This window comes from Microcaecilia unicolor, chromosome 9, assembly GCF_901765095.1.
Source record: "Microcaecilia unicolor chromosome 9, aMicUni1.1, whole genome shotgun sequence".
Classification (NCBI taxonomy): Eukaryota; Metazoa; Chordata; class Amphibia; order Gymnophiona; family Siphonopidae; genus Microcaecilia; species Microcaecilia unicolor.
This window is the reverse complement of record NC_044039.1, coordinates 191,507,650-191,528,011: the sequence shown is the minus strand read 5'-3', so window position 1 is coordinate 191,528,011 and position 20,362 is coordinate 191,507,650. Positions and strand designations below refer to the sequence as shown.

The 20,362-nt window shown below is 45.1% G+C and overlaps 1 protein-coding gene across 2 annotated transcripts in view; it reads left to right on the top strand.

The window, feature by feature from the left end:
- Positions 1-20,362, top strand: part of RCOR1 (REST corepressor 1) — a 253,493-nt gene that overhangs the window by 109,162 nt on the left and 123,969 nt on the right. The gene's annotated exons all lie outside the window — the stretch shown is intronic.

Here is a 20,362-nt window from a genome sequence, read left to right as displayed (position 1 = left end):
CCTGTGTGTTTGTTGTGTGGCAGTTGGTAATTGGTTTCGCTACCCGCAGTTGTATTTTCCTGGGGAAAAAAAATAATTTGAAAGTAGTAGGAATTGGGGGTTAAGCAACAATCATCTCCAACTCTGGAATAAGCATAATGCCTGCAGGGTGGGGTAATGATGGGGCATAATTTTTTGGTATCAAAGTTATATGAATTTATTATCTTTATTGTGGCATTCAGAATTTGTAATATTGCTATCTTTCAATAATTAAAAAAAAAATGTTTACAGTAAAGTGCTGACTTCAGCATTTAAAATTATACCTGGATCCTGGCATTGGATATCTGGGTATAAGGCAGAAGTTAGCCAGATATGAGCTCTTTTGCCACCCCAACTTGTCTGTGTGGTACTGATGCTGAATATCTGTGGTACCTGGATAACTTCCGGCTCCACCCCCAGGACTGCCCTGGAACTTTGATAGGATAGGGCCAGAGCAGAGTGAGGATTTTTAGCTGCATTACCTGGATAATGCCACTGAAAGTCCAGTTCTGGCCCTGGTGAGCAGCACTTATCCAGGTATGAGCCACTTTTATCCAGGTATGTGCCGCTGAGTGTTGGGATCATGTTGTGTTTTAAATGTGCATGCTTAAGTTTCTGAATACCACAAATTCACTGAACGCATGCACTTTTCAAAACAGTTTTTATGATCTTGCATAGTCATTAAATTGCTGTTTTATTTTTAGTATCAGAGCGAAATGTAATTTCTTTAATAGGGGTTTGTATTTTTAAGGATTTGGCATTGCTTTAGCGATTCTTTACAGGCCTTTGCTTTAGTCTAGAGAGGGCCAGCTTGGGATCCTTAAGGGTCAGATAGATCCGAAAAAATATTTGTAAGGTCACCTTTGCATGCATGCAGTCTAATAACTTGGTTAATTTTGTGTATGTTGTAAATAAAGAAGAATTGGTTTTGTTCTTGAAGACTGGAGTTGACCATCTCTTTGCTAGTATAGAGGAACAAGATGTACATAGTGTATATCTGAATGATGGCAAAACACAATTTTTTTTTTGTGATAATTTGAGAGGACTGAAGCCTGCTGCTTCCTAGTGAAGTGTGCAAATTGTTTTGAGGAACATGGAGGGAAACCTAATACCTGGGGGAAGGTTATATGAACTGCCTTTGTTTCCTTTCTACCTCCTCCCCCCCCCCCCCCCACACACTTTCCCACCTCACCCCAGAGGGCGATAGCAAATTTATGGGGCTAGAAGAACTAGAATTTCTTTGTATTCTGGTGTGTGAGGAAAATAAGGTTTAGAGATTTTGTAAATGCTTCATACTGCCAGAGATAAGGTTCTGATTAATCCGTTTACTTCTGAACGTTTGGTGCTGAATAGCAGTTAGTCATTGTGCTGTGATCAAGCCAGAGCCCAAATTATGCCCTTGTGCCTTGTTTTCATTTTTCTTCCCTGATTTCTAGGTACCATTGTTTTATCACAAAAGTTAAGTTCCTGGTTTCACATTATCCAAGAAATTGTTCCTGCTAGATTATGTAAGAAGTTCAAAATCACTTTTTAGATCTTACAAAAGCTGTGAAGTGTTATCCAGAAGATGCATTTTGAGAAAATGTGAACTGTTTTTTTTTTTTGGAGCTGATAAGGGAGGATTACAGGATTATGTCCATTTTCAGATGGGTTTGTATCTGAGCTTTCCATTAGGTAGCTTCCCACTATTCCAGAACCTGTGGGATAGTTGCATTCATCAACCAGCAGGTGGAGATAGAGAACTGAAAACTGAGCTGACATAGCTGTCTTGGCATCCAGCAGGTGGATGGACACACTTTTCAGCCTCTGGTTGTGAGTGATTTGCCCCCAGTTGAGCTTTGTGGGTGGCTTGAGTCTGCAGAGTTATATCTGGAGGTCTTCAGATCCCTTCCCTGCCTGTGGTGCCCCGTTAATTTACTTCTTCCCTCCCTTCACCTCTCCCCTTTTTCCTGTGGACGTCTCCTTTTCCAGCACAACAACCTTTACATTTTTTTTTAAAGAGGAAAGAGGTTTGCTGGAGTGTGTGGGATAGAGAATATCAGTCCTGAGCATTTCTCATCTGTGGTAATACTTGTGGAGTCTGTGAGCTTGATAGGAACAGCTGGCAGTGGTGTCACGGTCTCAGGCTCTCGGACACTGGCACCATGTGAGCCCTTGGACTGCTGCCGACAAGCGGCAGCAGTAGGCAAGACCCTCAACCAGGACTGGGTAAGCAAGCAAGGCAGGAGAAGCTGTAGACAGGCAAAGCTGGAACAAGTGAACTGGAACTATAGCAGTAGGCAGGCAGGGAATAAGCAGGACAGAGCAACCGGTCGTCACCTGCGCTTGACCACCATTCCCCAGGGGTTGAACCCCCTGGTGCAGGCGGCCGGCAGGACTTACTGGAGCTAGCTTGCAGACAGACTAGACCAACAGGATACTAAACAAGCTTAACTAACACAGGGTTCGGGACTACTGAGGATACGGAATTCTCAGAGAATAGGATACAGAACAAGCTTGACAGAAACAGGGTTAGGATTCAAAACAGGAGTGCCCACAGGCACCCAGACAAGCGCAAGGCATACAGGTAAGACACAAGACAAGGCAGAAGTGCTCCTATCAGCACCAGAAGGGTAAAGCAGGGAAGCCAAAAGGGTAAAGCAGGGAAGCTTAAACAAACAGGCAGAAGTGCTCCTAACAGCACAGCAAGACAGAAGTGCTCCTAACAGTACCAGAAGGGTAAAGCAGGGAAGCTCAAACAGACAGAAGTGCTCCTATCAGCACCAAACACTAACCTGGACCTTTGGCATTTGCAAAGGCCAAGCAGAAAGTTTCCAGGTGGCCGAGGCTCAGCTTCAGCAATCTCAAGGCAGCTAAGGGTGAGGCTAGCTGCCAAACGTCCAAGCAAGACTGGAGGGCTAAAATATCTGGACTGGACTAAAAAGAGAGTCTGGAAAGTATATGGCAGCCACCAGTTCTGGCCACCAGAGGGCGAGAGGAGCACAAACCAAGAAAAAGTCACAATCGTGACAAGTGGTAAGTCCAACTAAAGTTTGACTCTGAACTACTTTGAGGGCTGTAAGTTCTACTTTGTGCAGGGAAGGGATCCTGACTCACCGCTTGGAACACGTTGTGCTGTGCTGGTGACAGATGAATGACAACTTCCGCGGAAGCAGTTAGGCCAGTGTTGGGGCGTTGCAGTGCATGCAAACCGAGAATCCCAGAGGAGGTGGAGGAAACAGTAGCAGCACATCTTCAGATCTGGCACAGCATGCGAATATGCCAGGGTCTTCAGGCTCTCCAGCAATGCTGGTGTACAGTTTGATGCAGGAAAGCATGGGAAAGGGCGCCAATTTTTCAGGGCTGACTGGCAGTGAGAATCAGCCTCTGGTTGATCACGCATGCAACACAGCTGCCATTTTGCAGCCTTGGGGCTCAACATTCAGCTGCATCAGGATCTTTATTTTCTCTGGAGTTTATATTCGTCTTACACCAGGCCTATTTACTGAAGCAGGGACAATCAGAGTTTGCAGCAAGGTGCTTCAGGTTCTCGCCCCGCTTCCCCTTCAGCTCCTAAGAGATCATGTTTAGATCTCCAGGAATGGGCAGATGGGGCTGTGTCTGCTTCTCCCTCTTTATCTGATCTGGCCTCGGTCTATTCAGAGAAGCCGTTGTTGGAGGCGTTAGAAGAGGGAGAGTTCTCTCCTGAAGAGGGGGATAATCCAAAAGTACTGAGGTGGTTTCATAAAGAGGAACTTATTACTCTTATTTCTGAGGCACTGATGGTTCTTTTCATTGAGGAGCCTTCTACTTTGGCATTAGGAGTTCCATCTTCATCAGACATGAGGGGGCTTATAGGTCCTTCTAAGGCCTTCCTTATGCATCCAGACATTCATGACCTGATTATAGCAGAATGGGTCTCACTGGACGCAGGGCTGAGAGTGAGAAGAACCATGGCTTGAAATAGATAAATTGTAGCTTCCCAGAGTACACTCTCTGGTTATGGCGGTGACTAAGACCACCTTGCCTATGCAAGAGGATATTGCCCTAAAAGACCCACAGAATAGCAAGCTAGAAGGCTTGTAGAAACAAGCTTTTGAAATGGCTTCTTTGGGCCTTCAAGCGACAGCCTGCAACTTGTTTGTGGCAAGAGCATGTCTGAAGTAGCATCAGCAGTTGGCAGCACAAGATGGGCACCATAATGTCCAGCTGGAAGCGAGGTCCGCCTACTTGGTGGATGCTATTTATATGTTAGGGGTTAGGACCAGCAGTATGTCTTTGGCACGTCGGCAACTCTGGTTGCGGCATTGAACAGCTGATACTACGTCGAAGACATGTCTAGTTAAACTGCCCTTTCGGGGCAAGTGGTTATTTGGAGAACATCTCAGTAACTTGGTGAAAGAACTGGAGGAAACTTATGCTAAAGCGGTTGCCAGAAAATAAGCCAAGAGCCTGTGGTCATCTATCTTCAGGGAGCTTTCGATCTTGATTTTGAGACAGCAGACTGTACCGACCTGGTCATCAACAATATAGTCAGAAGTCCTGCTTTCAGGCACACAGTCTTGCTTTCGTGCGAACAGGAAGTCCTCCTCTTAGTTAGCTAAAGTGCCTAATGCCTCCAGAGCTTCATAATAAATCAAGGCTGGCCCACTCTTTTCTTCCTCTGGTGGAAGGACACCTTCAGAAGTTTTGGGAGGAGTGGGCCAAAATCATAGTGGGTTCTGGATATTCTTCTTGGAGTTCTCCCACCCAGTTGCTCCTATCATCTTGCAGTCTCCTTATTGAAAAGGGAACCATGGTGGTCGAGGTTCAGTCCACCGTAGATTCCTTGCTGATGCTCTGTTCTATCGTTCCAGTTCCCCAGGCTGAACAAGGATAAGGCAGATAATCTGTGTAATTCATTGTCCCAAAGAAGAAAGGCATCTTTCGTCCAGTCTTGGATCTCAAAGGTCTAAACCACTGTGTTCAAGTGTCCTGCTTTTGCATGGAGATACCCAGAGTACTCATAGTCTTAGTTCAAGTGGAAGAATTTCTCGCTACCCTAAAGGAGGTATACTTGCATATACCCATGTGGCTTCCACATCAGAGATTTCTAATTTTGCAATGCTGGGCTGTCACTTCTAGTTCAGGACTTTGCCCTTTGGTCTTGCTAGGCCTCCAAGAACATTTACCAGTGCTCCCTGATTCCCTTCGGCACCAGGGAATCAGAGTTCACCCGTATCTCTGACTGACTCATTCATGTGTCCTATTCATGAAACATGGCAGCATCAAAATTGTCCATCTTCTGCAATCGTTGGGTTGGGTGATCAATTTTGCGAAGAGCGGATTAAATCCATCACAGATTCTGGAGTATCTGGGTGTTCTGTTTGACACAGCACAGGAGAGGATCTTCCTCACGGAGTGCAGGAGGTCAAAGCTGGTTCAGATTTGTCTTCTCCTCAGTCAAGAGTGACCCAGAGTCTGTGACTACGTCCAGGTCCTGAGGTCAGTGATGGCGGCGATAGAAGTGGTGCCATGGGCAAGGGTTCATATGCGGCCAGTACAAGAATCTCTTCTCAGCCACTGGTCTTTAGTATCGCAGGTATGACCATCATCTTCCTTGGATGCTGTTAGCCAGATGGAATATGCAGTGGTGGTTCTCGCTTAGGAATTTGACCATCGGAGCTTCCTTTCTGATAACAAATGGGAGGTGGTGACAGCGGACGCCAGAAAGTCAGATTGGGGAGATTGGGGAGCCCATTACAAGTTCCATCTGGCACAGGACAGAACAGGAGTCTCAGTGGTCAATAAATCGCTTGGACCTCGGAGCACTGTGGAATGCCTTACACAACTTTGCTTCTTTTCTGGTGGGGGTCCTGGTCTGAGTTTTCTCTCACAATGCAATGGGTGGTGGCTTATATTAATGAACAAAGCGGGACCCGCAGCTGTCCCAATAGTGGCGGAGGCAGCCTTCCTCGAGAGTTGGATATCGAAAAATCTTTTCTACTTGTTGGCAGCTTACATCACTGGGTCAGTGTTCCCTCTAAGCTGAGCACATGAGCGATTGCTCATACATTTTAGGAGCGTTGCTCACAGATTTTACTTGGCTGCTCACTATTTTTTTTTTTTGTGCTGTATACAGAAATGCATTGCTAATACTGGCGCTCAAAAATTGTTGTTTTTTAAAACTTGTTCACACGAAAAATAATTTGCACACACCAGTCCACTTCTTTGAGGAAGTATTGCACTGGGTCCTTGAATGTGATGGCGGACTCTCTCAGTAGATACTCCTTGAACCCGAGAGAATGGGAGGTGTCCAGCCAGGGGTTTTAGCTGATAGTGGACTGATGCAGTTCTCTGCTCCTGGACTTGGGCACTTTGGCATCCCTTTTTGTTGTCATCAAGTTTTTCAGCCATCGGAAAGAAATGGGTTGATGAGGATTGATGCCATACTGCAGCCCTGGCTGGAGACACATCTGCAGTATGTCTTCACTCCTTGACCCATGGTATGCCGAATTTTGGAAAGGATCACATTGCATCGGGGACGAATAATTCTCACAGTCCCGGATTGGCCTTGGAGGCTATGGTAAGCAGACCTAATTCAACTGCTGCATGGGGCTTCTCTCTGTCTTCAGCAAGGTCCGGTGCTCATGGAGAATCCGTGCCCCTTTGGTCTTACAGCTTGGCCATTGAAAGGACTCGGTTGAGATGAAAAAGTTATTCTGATTTGGTCATTGCTTCCTTGTTTCAGGCTCGGAAATGCTCTACATCAATAGCATATGTGAGGGTGTGGAGGACGTTCGAGGGCTGGTGTTCTGAGTGCAGACTTTCTCCCTTCTCTGCTCAGAATGTGCACATCTTAGCGTTTCTCCAAGCAGGTCTTCAGAATGGATTGGCATTGGGTTCTTTAAAAGTCTGTTGTGGCTTTGGCCTGTTTCAGTGGCTGACTACAGAAGACGTCTCTTGCAGCTCACCTGGATATCATTTGATTCTTGTGGGGAGCATGTTGCTTACAGCCTCCCTTTCATACGCCGTGCCCAGAACCTTTTTACTCCTTTGAGCTCTTCAGAAGCCTCATTTAGAGCCACTTAAGAAGGTCTCCTTGAAAGATCTTACGCTAAAGACAGCGTTCTTGGTGGCTATTGCATCAGCACATAGGGTTCTGGAGCATAAGGCTCTGTTGTTGGGATCTTTCTTCGCCATTTCTAGGTGGTGGTCTCCCTGCGCATGGTCACATAGTAGTAACATAACATAGTAAATGATGGCAGATAAAGACCTGTACGTTCCATCCAATCTGCCCAACAAAATAAACTCATTTTACAATAGTTCCTTCCTATCTTTTGAAACTGGTATCAGCATTTTATCTCAACCAGTCCGTGAAGCTTCCATCCTTTTGCAGAGATGGTGAAGGGGCTTAGTGTTCTTCCTTGAAGTTTCTTGATGTATGTGGAGCCCTTGGTAGATATCCAGAAGTCACAAATGCATTTTGCAAATCGGACAAACTGTTTGTTCTTTTTGGTAAACAGAAGATTGGCCTTATGGTTTCCAAGCCCAAAATTGTTGGGTGGCTGAAGGAGACTATCATGTCAGCTTATTTTCTTTTGGTTTATCAGGCTCCTCCGGCCTTGCAGGCTCATTCTGTGAGGCATACAATGACATCTTGGGCAGAGAATCCCGTACTGAGTGCCTCAGGGATCGGTGCTGGGGCTGATTCTGTTCAATATATTTGTGAGTGGCATTGCCAAAGGATTAAAAGGTAAGACTTGCCTTTTTGCAGATGATACCCAGATTTGTAATCGAGTAGACACCCTGGAGGGAGTGGAAAATATGAAAAGGAATCTGCAAAACTAGAAGAATGGTCTAATGTTTGGCAATTAAAATTTAATGCAAAGAAGTGCAAAGTGATGCACTTGAGGCGTAGAAACACAAGGGAGCCATATGTCGTAGGAGGTGAGGGGCTGATATGCAGAGACGGGGAGAGGGACCTTGGAGTGATGGTGTCTGAGGACCTTAAAACGAAAAAGCTGTGCGACAAACTGGTGGCCATAGCCAGAAGGATGATAGGCTGCATCGAGAGAGGAGTAACCATCAGAATAAAGGAGGTGTTGATGCCCCTGTACAAGCCCCACCTTGAGTATTGTGTTCATTTTGGAGGCCGTATCTTGCTAAAGATGTAAAAAGACTAGAAGGGGTCCAGAGGAAGGTGACAAAATGATATGGGTTTTGTGCCAAAAAGACATACGAGAAGAGACTGGAAAACGTGAATATATATCTAGTGGAAAGAAGGGACAGGGGAGATATGATGCAGATGTTTAAATACTTGAAAGGTATTGATATAGGAATAAATCTCTTCCAGAGAAGGGGAAATGGTAAAGTAAAAGGAGGGTGGTAGATTTAGGAGTAGTGTCAGGAAATTCTTTTTTCATGGAGAGGGTGGTTGATGCCTGGAATGCCCTCCTGAGGGAGGTGGTAGAGACAAACACAGTGACGGAATTCAAAAAGATGTGGGTTGAACATAGAGGAACTCTATTCAGAAAATAGATAGTATAAAACAAAAATTTTAAAAAAAAACCCTTAAATGGCTGCAGGTGGGTGGATGTGTGAGTGATGCTTCGCCGGCAACTCCGGCTGTGAAGAACTAAGGTTAGTGCCTGGCAGACTTTGTAGGTCTGTGTCTGCGTATGGAAATCCAATTGAGGATATGCTGCAAAGGGCTTCAATGGCAACTTTAGTAGCTGGAACCGAGGACAATGCAGAGATGACTTTTACGGTCTGGGTCCCACAAATAACAAGACATTCGGATAGGCCGGAGTGAGCTTTGACGGCAACTCCAGTAGGTGGAACATAAGGACAGATCCAGGCGGACTTCTATGGTCTATGTCCCAGAAACACCAAAGAAAGACTCGTGTTAAAGTCTGTAATATCACATTCATTGTTGATTTAATCATGAATTAATAATGAGTGTGACTGGATGGACCGTTCAGGTCTTTATCTGCCTTCACTTACTGTGTTACTATGCTACTGTCTCGAGCAGATATTTGCAAGGCCGTGATGTGGTCGTCGCTGCATACCTTTGCCAAGTACTAGAGGGTGGAAGTTGCAGCACGCTCTGAAGCCAGTTTTTGGAGCTGTAGGGTTTGCATTTGAACATCCCACAGGTAATGGAATAGTGGGAAGCTATGATTTTGTTTTTCCATTAGACCTTCCCAGTATTCCAGAGGCAAAGTTTCTGAGTTATTTAGGTTATCAATAGAAATCAAACAAAATAAAACATGGAAAAGAAAATAAGATGATACCTTTTTTATTGGACATAACTTAATACATTTCTTGATTAGTTTTCGAAGGTTGCCCTTCTTCCTCAGATCGGAAATAAGCAAATGTGCTAGCTGACAGTGTATATAAATGAAAACATTCAAGCATTACTATGACAGTCTGACAGGGTGGGAGGATGGGGCTGGGTAGGAGGTATGCATGGGGACATCAAAGCATATCATTGATATTCTAACAGGATGGGTGTGGATAGGTGAGGGGTGGGGTGATCAACAGAGAAATACAGCTTTATGGTTTATAATGGGCTAGGAACCCCAGGTCCTTGTTAAGTCCTTTCTGTTGGGTGTTAAAATATTCAATCATTCTGACTTCAAAGGTCTTACATTCTTGTATGGTTTTAAAGTTACCTTTCAGTATTCTCACCTTCGAAAGCTAATCAAGAAATGTATTAAGTTATGTCCAATAAAAAAGGTATCATCTTATTTTCTTTTCCATGTTTTATTTTGTTTGATTTCTATTGATAACCTTAAGAGTGGACTAACACGGCTACCACACTCCTCTACTTGAGTTATTTAGTAAATGCAAAGTAATGGGTCAAATAACAGCTGTCACCTTGCATGGTGCTTCCTGCATCTCTCTTGCTCTCTACAGCTTGTGCAGAGATGAGAGGTCCTCACATATTTGCTGGTCTGGTTAGTGTTAAGTTTAGCAAGTTGTTTAAGGTTGTGTTTATGCTGAGTTTGTCCTTACTGCTTGTCTACGTAAAATACTTTACCGAGGAGCTGGACTGGATGCCAAGAGAGAGATGTCCCAGCTCAGTTTTCAGTTCTTTATCTCCACCTGCTGATGGATGGACACAGCTGCCCCACAGGTTCTGAAATGGTGGGAAGGACTGATGGAAAGAAAATCTATCAGCTAAGACCTAATTTCTCCTTAAAAGAGAACTCAGAAGATTCCTTTTAGTTCCTTCAGCCCACACTCCACCAGCGCAGCGTCTGTTGCTGACGCAGGGCAGGCATCAGTAGGAGAGAAGTGTCAAGCGACTTCATAGGGTGCCTTTTTATACCTTCTCAAAGCATTACGGTATGAACAAATGGCCATTAGCAAGCAGCTTCTGGGAAGGGAGTGCTGCAGGCCACTGTTAATCCCAGCTCATAAGGCAGTTCAGTGTGTACCACACCCTGTAGTAGTGAAATAGATGTTAGTTATGATTTCCTTTCTATTAACTCCTACGACAGGTGGGGCCAAATTTCCCAAGATTTTTTTTTTTTTTAAACAAACTACTGTTCTGCCCAGAAGAGACTGTGAAAGACACTATATAATTCATGAGATCTGAACTGGAAGTATTTTCAGTTTACATGTGAAGAGAAATACGTTTGTGTTCAGTGAGCTGAAGTGCTGAGAATGGCAGGAAGGACTGTGGTACACAGGAAAAGGGGTCAGGCAGGAAGCAGCATAACTTCTGCTGCTACTCCATTATATACCTTGATGGACAGAATCTATTTGTCCCTCGTGTTGTAAGATTATGGATAGTAAGAAAATTTTGCTTACCTGCTGAGTCTGACCAGTTCTGACTAACTCATGTGTGCAGTATATATGGATGGGCACATTGTCCATATACCCTGCAGCCAGTTTTCAGAAGTAACCACCCCTGAGCTTGGTGGTTTATTTTGGCTGAACTTTCCATATAAATGTATTATCAAGTTGGAATCAGTTGGATAAATCTTCTATGAAATAGCTCACCTGAATGCCTTTTTATTACAAAAACAAAAGTAATAACATTTTAAGGGCCTTAGGATCTCCTACAGTGACATCTACTCCTTGATATAAAGGAATTTCGCTCCTTCATATGTGCAGGTTTATTGTGTTAGTCTTCTGATATTTCTTGGAATTGTGCCTTGGATTCTCACTTTCATTGTGGATGGTTATAGGCAATTTGTGTATTTCAATTTTTTTTGTATTGTTTTTTTTTCTTTTGGATTGTAATATATGTTCTTTCACCCTGTTTTTTTTTTTTTTAAATTACATTTGTACCCCGTGCTTTCCCACTCATGGCAGGCTCAATGCGGCAGGCAATGGAGGGTTAAGTGACTTGCCCAGAGTCACAAGGAGCTGCCTGTGCCGGGAATCAAACTCAGTTCCTCAGTTCCCCAGGACCAAAGTCCACCACCCTAACCACTAGGCCACTCCTCCACTCCGCTCTGTACCAAGTTTATTTCTTGGTTTATAATTGAAAGCTTAAAAAAAAAAAAAAAACACCTGCACAACTTCAGGGTATGTGCACTAAAACTGTCTGTGCAGTTTCCACCTGCCGGTTAGCACATGTGCACCTGAAAATCAAATGTGCAGTTTTTCCTCCCTTGGCCTAAATATGCCCTTGGGAGTACCTCACTTTAACCTGACCAAAAGTATTTATTATTTATTTGGATTTTGCTCACACCTTTTTCAGTAGTAGCTGAAGGTGAGTTACATTTAGGTACACTGGGTAAGTTGGGGCTGATGTAAACAAAACAGTAAGGGATTATTTTACAAAGGCGTGCTTGCATTTTTAACGTGCGCTAAAAATAAGTATGCGCTAAACGTTAGTCGCCTATATATATTTCTACTAGCCGTTAAGCCCGTAACAACGGGCAAGTTTTTTGTTTTCCTATGGCCTCCCCCTGTCCACCAACCCTGCTGTCTCCCCTGCGCTCCCCCCATGTCCTGCAACCCTCCTCTCCTCCCTCCCATCCGCTCCATCCACCCACCCATGTCTATTAACTGTTCTCTCCCCTACCCTCCGTCCTTGGGCTCCCATCCATGTCCACCCATCTCCTAAGTGTAGTGCGATTGTGACCTCCTCTGCCCTGCCGTCCCCTCCGACGCCATTTTACCCCCCCCCCCCCCGCCGCCGCCACCTTTTACCTCCCCCGGCGTCGCCCCCCACTCTTTCCACCGTTGTCGTGTCCCCCTTCAGCTGCTTTCGTTACCTCCCGTGATTCCTCCTGTGGTGTCGTCAGTTCTCCTCCATCGCTGTGTCTGTTTCCCTCAGTTCCGCCCCCTCCTTCCCTCCCTGCTCCCTCCTCCACTGATTTCCACGCCCATGTCGAAGCCCTCCTCCCTATTGGGCTGTACTGCTGGTGGATGCGGGGCTTGGACTTCTGCACTCTCAACGTTCGGTCTCTACTGCGCGTTTGCATGTGAGTCGGTCACTTGTCATTTATATGTTTGATGGGTGTCACTAGCGTTTAGCACACGCTAATGATTCACACACACCCTAAAACCACTAGCGCACCTTTGTGAAAGGACCCCTAAGTCTCCTCTGACTCTGTCTTCTCAAGGGTGCAGGCCCAACAATACTGGAGTACTTACCACTCATGAGCCCCTGTGCCTTTAAGAGGGAGACTTGGAGGGCAGATTCTGCTGCTGGAATTTGTTTACATCAGTTGAGACAGGGATTAGCAGCTAGAGCCTGGAGCTGTAAAGGCTGCAGCATCAAGGTGAAGTGGGCGGGCAGGGAGAGGTGGAGAAGGAGGAGAGAGAGAGAAACTGGGGGGAGAGGAGGAACTGGGGACAGGATCCTCATGTGTGGGTTGGTTTTTGGTCACAGTCCACCCTCGGCTAAAAGTATACATACTCATATGTTTATTAGATTCTTGATATTCCACCTTTCTGTGGTACAACCAACGAAGTTTACATATTATAGGTAGAAGAGGATTGTTTTCAGACAGGCCAGTTTACCTAGATAAATCACTATTCACCCAGTTAAATAGTTTTGAAAAATTGCTGCTTTGAGAGTAATCTGTACCTGTGGAACTGCAAAGCACTTTGCAAAGGGAAATTCATTGCAGATGCTTTGCTGCTGGGGTTTTTTTTTAACTTGCTTACCTGAAAGGTGCAAAGTTTATGCTGTATAAACAACGTGTAAGGATGTTGAAATGAAGTCCCTGTGTGTAGCTGAGTTGGCCTGGCCCTGGCTGCACAGCTTTTTCCCCATTGGGGGGGGGGACGACAGTTTTCAAGGGTCATGTTAAATTTGCCCTGTACAGCTGGCATAAGAGCAAGCATCTAAACATGGCAGGTACCCATGAAACTTGCAGTATTCTGTAAGTTGATTTACATAAAGCGGGAGCCTCACCTGTCATTGGTTTGTGCTATGCAAGTTTGCAGAATAGCCTTTAAGCAGAATTTTTGCATTTATGCATGTATGTTCACACATACAGGTGTATATGCCATTATTCTAAACAAAATGGGGGTGCCCAGGTTATAGAATTACTCTTTAAAAGTTGTAGTATTCCAATTTAGACCTCACTCACTAATGCCCCCTTGATGGGGTACGTTCTTCCTGCCACAGTGAAGAGGGTGTAGGCGGTTGGTAATTTAGAAACATGACAGCAGATAAGAGCCAAATGGCCCAGCCAGTCTGCCCAGCCACAGCAACTACTATCTCCTCCTCTCCCTAAGAGATCCCACGTGCCTGCCCCACGCTTTCTTAAATTCAGACATAGTCTTCATCTTCATCACCTCCATCAGGAGGCGATTTCCACGTGTCCATCACACTTTCCATGAAAAAGTGTTTCCTTAGATTACTCCTGAGCCTATAACCTGTTAATCCTGTGCTCTCTCATTCCAGAATTGTCCCTAATTTGAAAGAGGCTCACCTCCTGTAAATTAATGCCATACAGGAATTTAAACTAAGGGTGCAAGTTAATTGCAGTTAACTATGCGATTAATGCATTAATCAGTAATCGTGATTAAAAATTAGAGAATTTTGTCGCACTGCAACATCTCCTGTCTCCTCCAAATGTCTCTTCTGTTCTTTTCCATTCCCGACCCCTGTCTTCAGCATGAACCCGCATCTTTCCCTCCAACCAGGATTCAATATCACCCCTGCACGTCAGCCTTCCTTAAAAATGGTCTGTTGGTTCCTAGCATATGTTGCCTGTGGTCTGCTCCAAAACTTTCCCTTTGGCCCGTTCTGCCTCCACACTTCCTGTTTTTGCAAGGGCGGGATGGATCAGAGGGAAAACTTTGGACCTGGCCGCAGGGAGCCACTGTCAGGCCCAACAGAAGATCACCTTGAAGGAAGACTGAGAGAGAGGGGAGTTGAGAGGGGACAGATGCCGCACCCTGAGTGGGGAGTGGAGTGAGCTGCAGACCTGCAAGGCAGAACTGGAGGGGTCACCAGTGGAAGCTATTTACAAAGGAGTAAGTTCCAGCAGCTACGAAAAGATCTTTGTGCTCACCACCAAGTTTGTGTTGCTGCTTATGATGGTGGAGGGGAGGGAGGGTGAAGTGCTGAACAATAGGAGGGAGGGAGAGAGAAAGAAAGAGAGAATGGAACTGGGGGAAGAGAAAGGGAGATATGTTGGATCTGGGGGTCAGGAGAGAGGGAGATTATCAGCCCTTTAGGGAAGGAGAAGGGATTTGATATACTGCCTTTCTGTGGTTACAATCAAAGTGGTTTACGTAATATATACAGGTACTTATTTTGTACCTGGGACAATGGAGAATTAAGTGATTTGCCGAGTCACAAGGTGCTGCAGTGGGAAATAAATAGACAAATAAGCTTTAATAGTGCGATTAATCAGGATTGAAATTCTTAATCGCGTGCTGGATTGCAATTAACAATTTTAATTAAAATGCACTCCTAATTTAAACGCCTCTATTATATCCCCTCTCCCGCCTTAAGTCTGTCCCCATATGCTTTATGAAAGAGACCTCTGACCAATTTTGTAGCCACCCTCTGGACTGACTCCATCTTGTCTTTATCTTTTCATAGGTGTGGTCTTCAGAATTGCACACTATTCTAAATGGGGCCTCACCAGAGACTTCAATAAGGGCACGATTGCCTATTTTTTTTCCTGCTGGCCATTCCTCTCCCTATGCATCTGAGCATCCTTCTGGATTTGACCATCACTTTTTCCACCAGTTTGGCCACCTTGAGATCATCGGACACACTCAGCCCCAAGTCCCGCTCTTTTGCATACAGAAGTACTTTACCCCCTATACCAGTGTTTCTCAAACTTTTTCAGTTCATGGCACCCTTCGTGTCTGAGCAAATTTTTGCGGCACCCTCTGACCTCTGCCCCCCCGTCCACAAAGGTCTCCGACCCCCCCCCCCCCAACCACACAGGTCTCCCTCTTTATATCTGCACTAATATATCAGTGCTAGGGTGTCCCTATAACCAGCCCCTCCAAATAACACACTGATTACAATTTATAACAAATTATTATTCTATCTATGAAAAGTTATTCCATTATTATACGTCCTCTTTTTACATCTGTGTGCTGCACAAGCCAGCATGTTTAAAAATATAAGTGAGATTTAATAAAAAATGCTACCAACAATAAAGAATGACAACTCTGATGCAGCAGCTCATAGGTTTGTTTGCTTTTTTTTTTGAATTGGAATGGAATCAGACTACTGACCTGTTGGCTTCAGTTTTTTTTTTACTCCATCCCCCTCTCCTGTTTTCATCTAACCTCCTTAGCAGTCGCCTGTGACTCCTGATCACTGTCTACGCCCTGTCTCCAGTGTCCGCGACAAAAAAAACCCCCAAAACCAAGCATGGGGCAGCAGCAGCCTTCAGGCATGTGCTGTCGGCTCTGCTGGTCCTCTGCCCTCGCTGACGTCAGCTTCCAGTTCTGGGGGCAGAGGACCGGCAGAACTGACAGCACGTGCTTGAAGGCTGCTGCAGTCCTGTTCTTGCTTTTTTTTTGTTGTTGTTGCTGTTTTTCTGCAGCAAAGAGACAAACCTAACCAGACAATCCTTCTGCAATATCACTCACAAAGATGTTAAAAAGAGCTGGCCCAAGGACTGATCCCCGCAGTACACCACTGATAACATCCTTTTCCTCGGAACAAACTCCGTTTACCACTGCCCTCTGTCTCCTTCCACTTAACCAGTTTTTAACCTAGTCAGTCACTTTAGCACCCATACCGACGGCCCTCAGTTTATCTTGTCAAAGGCTTTGCTAAAATCCAAGCACGCCACATCTAGCGCCCCTCCCTTATCCCAACTATTTGGTTACCCAGTCAAAGAAATCAAACAGATTTGCCTGGCAAGACCTGCCTCTAGTGAAACCATTCTGTTCCGGGTCCTGCAGTCCATTTGATTCTAGAAACCTCACAATCCTCTGCTTTAGAAGCATTTCTATTAGTTCACTCTCCACCGAGGTCAGACTAACAGGTCTGTAATTTCTGACCTCCTCTTTACTACCACTCTTGTGCAGAGGGACCACATCCGTCCTTCTCCAGTCCTCTGGGTCCACTCCAGACTCTAAGGAAGCATTGACGAGGTCAGACAACTGAGCCACTAAAACTTCCCTGAGTTCTTTGAGCATCCTCGGATGTATCCCAACCGGTCCCATCGCTTTGTCTCTTGTTAGCTTAGCTAGCTCCTCATGAACACAGTCTTCTGAGAATCGGTCCTGGTCTACCGAATATCCATTCCCATTAGCATTTGTTTTCTGTGGTCCTACCCCTGTCCTTTCATCTGTGAACACAGAACAGAAATAATTGTTAAGCAGTTCAGCATAATCCTTATCAGCTTATCAGAGTGGAGGAGTAGCCTAGCGGTTAGTGCAGTGGACTTTGATTCTGGGGAACTGAGTTCCGATTCCCACTGCAGCTCCTTGTGACTCTGGGCAAGTCACTTAATCCTCCATTGCCCCTGGTACAAAAATTAAGTACCTGAATATGTAAACCGCTTTGAATGTAGTTGCAAAAACCACAGAAAGGTGGTATATCAAGTCCCAATTCCCTTCCCCTTCACCCTTGAGCCTCACTGTGTCATTTTGATATTGCCTCCTATCACCATCACTTACATATCTAAAAAAATGTCTTGTCCCCCAATTTATCGTACTGGCTCTTTCTTCCATTTGTATCTTTGCTTTTCCAGCTTCTCTTAGCTTTTTAAAGTATTTTACCTGTTTTCCTCTTTCTGCGTTGTCTTGTAACTTATGAAGGCTAACCTTTTTTTTCTCTTACCTTTTCGGCTACCAGTGGCGTTCCTACCCTCGACGGCACCCAGGGCGGATCGCCAATACGCCCCCCCCCCCCCCGGGTGCAGCGCGCCCCCCCCCCGAAATGACACCCCCCCCCCGGGTGCACGCCGCTGGGGGGGAGGGGTGCCGCAGCAAGCGTCTGTCTGCTCCCAGTTCGCTATGCTCGCTAAATTCTCTTGTTCGCTGCAGCTCCCTCCCTCTGCCCCGGAACAGGAAGTAACCTGTTCCGGGGCAGAAGGAGGGAGCTGCAGCAAACGAGAGAATTTAGCGAGCGTAGCAAACTGAGAGCAGACAGGTGCGCGCTGCGGCACCCCTCCCCCCCAGCGGCGTGCACCCGGGGCGGACCGCCCCCACCGCCCCCCCTTGGTACGCCACTGTCAGCTACTACATTTGAGAATCAAAGCAGCTGTCTTTTTTTCCTTTTACATTTGTATACTTTTTCTAACATGAAGGTTTGTCGCCTTTAAAAGAGCTCCTTTCTGTTTTGCCCACTGATGTTCTCCTTCCTTCAGCTGTTCCCATCCAACAAACTCGTTCTTGAGATATTCCCCCATCTTGGCAAAGTTAGTTCTTTTGAAGTCTAGAACCTTCAGTCTTGAATAAGCCCTCTCCTCATTTGTCTTAATATTGAACCACTCCATCCGGTGATCAGTAGATGTCAAAGGATCACCCAAACTCACTCCCCATTTGTAAGCACCAGGTCCAGAATAGCTTTGTTCTGCGTAGGTTCCATTACCAACTGCTGGAACAATTCTTCCTGTAGAGAATCCAAGATTCCCTTGCTTCTAGATGACCCCGCAGCAGGGACGCCCCAGTCAACATCCGGCATATTAAAATCACCTATCAGTAGTACTTCACCTTTCATAGCTATCTTGTGAATGTCTTCAATTGATTGTGAAGGAGGCCTGCATATCTCACCAATGTAAATACTTTTTCCATTGTCTCTTTCAAGATTAATCCATAGTGCTTCTTCCTTACCCCATATGTCTTGCAATTCTGTCACTTTAATATTATTCCTAACATATAGTGCCACTCCTCCACCCTTGATTGGGAAGATGCTAAAGCAGAGAGGACTGGGGCTGGGAGAGTTGTTGGTCCTTGGGTTTGTGACAGACAGCTATGATACGTTCTCCCTCCCTCCCTCTCCTTGGCACTCAGGCTTATTCTGGTCAGCTGTAATACCCTCTCCCATTCCCCTGCTTCCTGAGAACCGTACTGCCTGTCCCCATTTCCAAGATTCATAATGCTACCTGTCCATCCTTTCCTTCCCCTGGCACTCTCAGCCATGATGCTCCTTCCTTCTGACACCCATGATACCACCTACCTCCCTATTTATTTATATATTACATTTGTACCCCGCAGGCTCAGTGCGGCTTACATTGTAAAAGAAAGCATCTTACATGGTAAAGAATACAGTAAAAACAAGGAAATGTAGGAACAGTATTATAAATTGTGATGATCATAACTACTTACATTATGAAAGGCATTACAAAGAACATGTGAAAAGAACGTAATGAACTAGAATAGGGAAGGTAGACAAGGATATGATAGGTGAAAGGGAAGAAGAATGGGAGGGAAATGGTAAAGGATGGAGGGAAGAAGATGAGGGATTGAGTAACATTGGGGTCAGAGTAAGCGTCGACATCTTAGCAGGAGTATTATAGGTGATCTGGTGGAATTAAGCTGGTCCATTAGAGTAAACTTGCTTGAAAAAATGGGACTTTAACATTTTCCTGAAAGGTAAATAGTTATTAATAGCTCGGATGGTGCACCTTATCCTTGTGCATCATCATCGTCACCACGCCCTATACGCAGCTTTGATGATCCTTCCCTCTCCTTGATAGTTGTGAGGATGCCCCCCCCCCCAAAAAAAAAACCTTTCCCTTCCTTGCTTGCATATATAGCAGTGGGGCAAACAGTTACAACTGAGCACGGAAAATCGTGGGAGCCCATGAGGAAAGAGGTAGACCCTGCAGAGCAAGTTCTAACAAACGCACACTGTAAGTGGCAGGGAGATGCCTGGTGGCAGAGGCTCAAACTCCACATGCATTCACTGATATTCTTTTGAAGATAGCTTAGGCCAGTATGAAGAATTTTTTAAAAACAAATTACAATAATTTAAAAACAACTTTCAAGTCTACTGGAAGCCAGTGTAATATGATCAAAAAGGAGGTGGCTCTGTCCCATTTTGTTATGATTAGTAGCAAGATAAATAGATTTGTTAGTAATTTGACTGTTCTGTCCAAACTCCTAGTTTAACTTCTGTATTGGATTTGAATTCAGAAAACCATGGAACGAAGATGGCGTGTTGAGAGGAGGTGTATGTTGGAGTTCCTCGGTTCTACTCTGTTTTTCAGTATTCGTTTTCCTATTTCTAAGTAGCTTTTTCTTTTGGGTTTTGTAATCATTCTGAAAAGGAAAGGAAAGCTGAAGGAGGTTCTTCCTCAACCCTCATAAAGCTCCTTTTGACAGACTAGTATTATACGTAACTTCAGTGGCATTTAGATTGGCTTCTGAGCTTGAAGTATCGCCATCTCTGAATGAGTGGATCTGAGCACTCCAGGACAGAATTTCTCTGAGATTCCCATTGTTCCAAGTTATCCAGAAGCAGTTGTGGCTGCAGCAGCAGCACAGGAGGGGGAAAGCAGTGGTGGCCTTGCAAAATTGGAGGTAATGCCAGCACCTGTACATTAGCCCAACTTGGGTGGATGATCGGGGGCAATGCTGGCTATCCCCCCACAGGAGGTTGCTGAAAGTGCAGTTAAGCCCATGATGTGGTAAATTCTGTTGCTATATCTACAGCTTCATGTGATCCGTCTTCTATGAATAGACCCCCCGGTGAAACCTTCCTAGCTTGCTCGTGATTTTCTCTGGACAGTATTGATATCTTTGGATGCCTGTGTTTCAGCTGTAGTTAATGTTCTCTGTGACTCATGTTTGTTTATAAGGAATAAGTGCGTGATTTGTGCCAGAGGATTGAGAAGGTTTCATTTGTACAATTTGGTTTAGTGTAAGATAAGCTGGCAGTCAATGAGAAGTTGGATACTTTGGAAAGTCATTCAAGAGCTTTGAATTTGAAGGTGCTTAGTTTTCCAAAGATCCTGTTGGCAAAACTGGTTGGTACCTT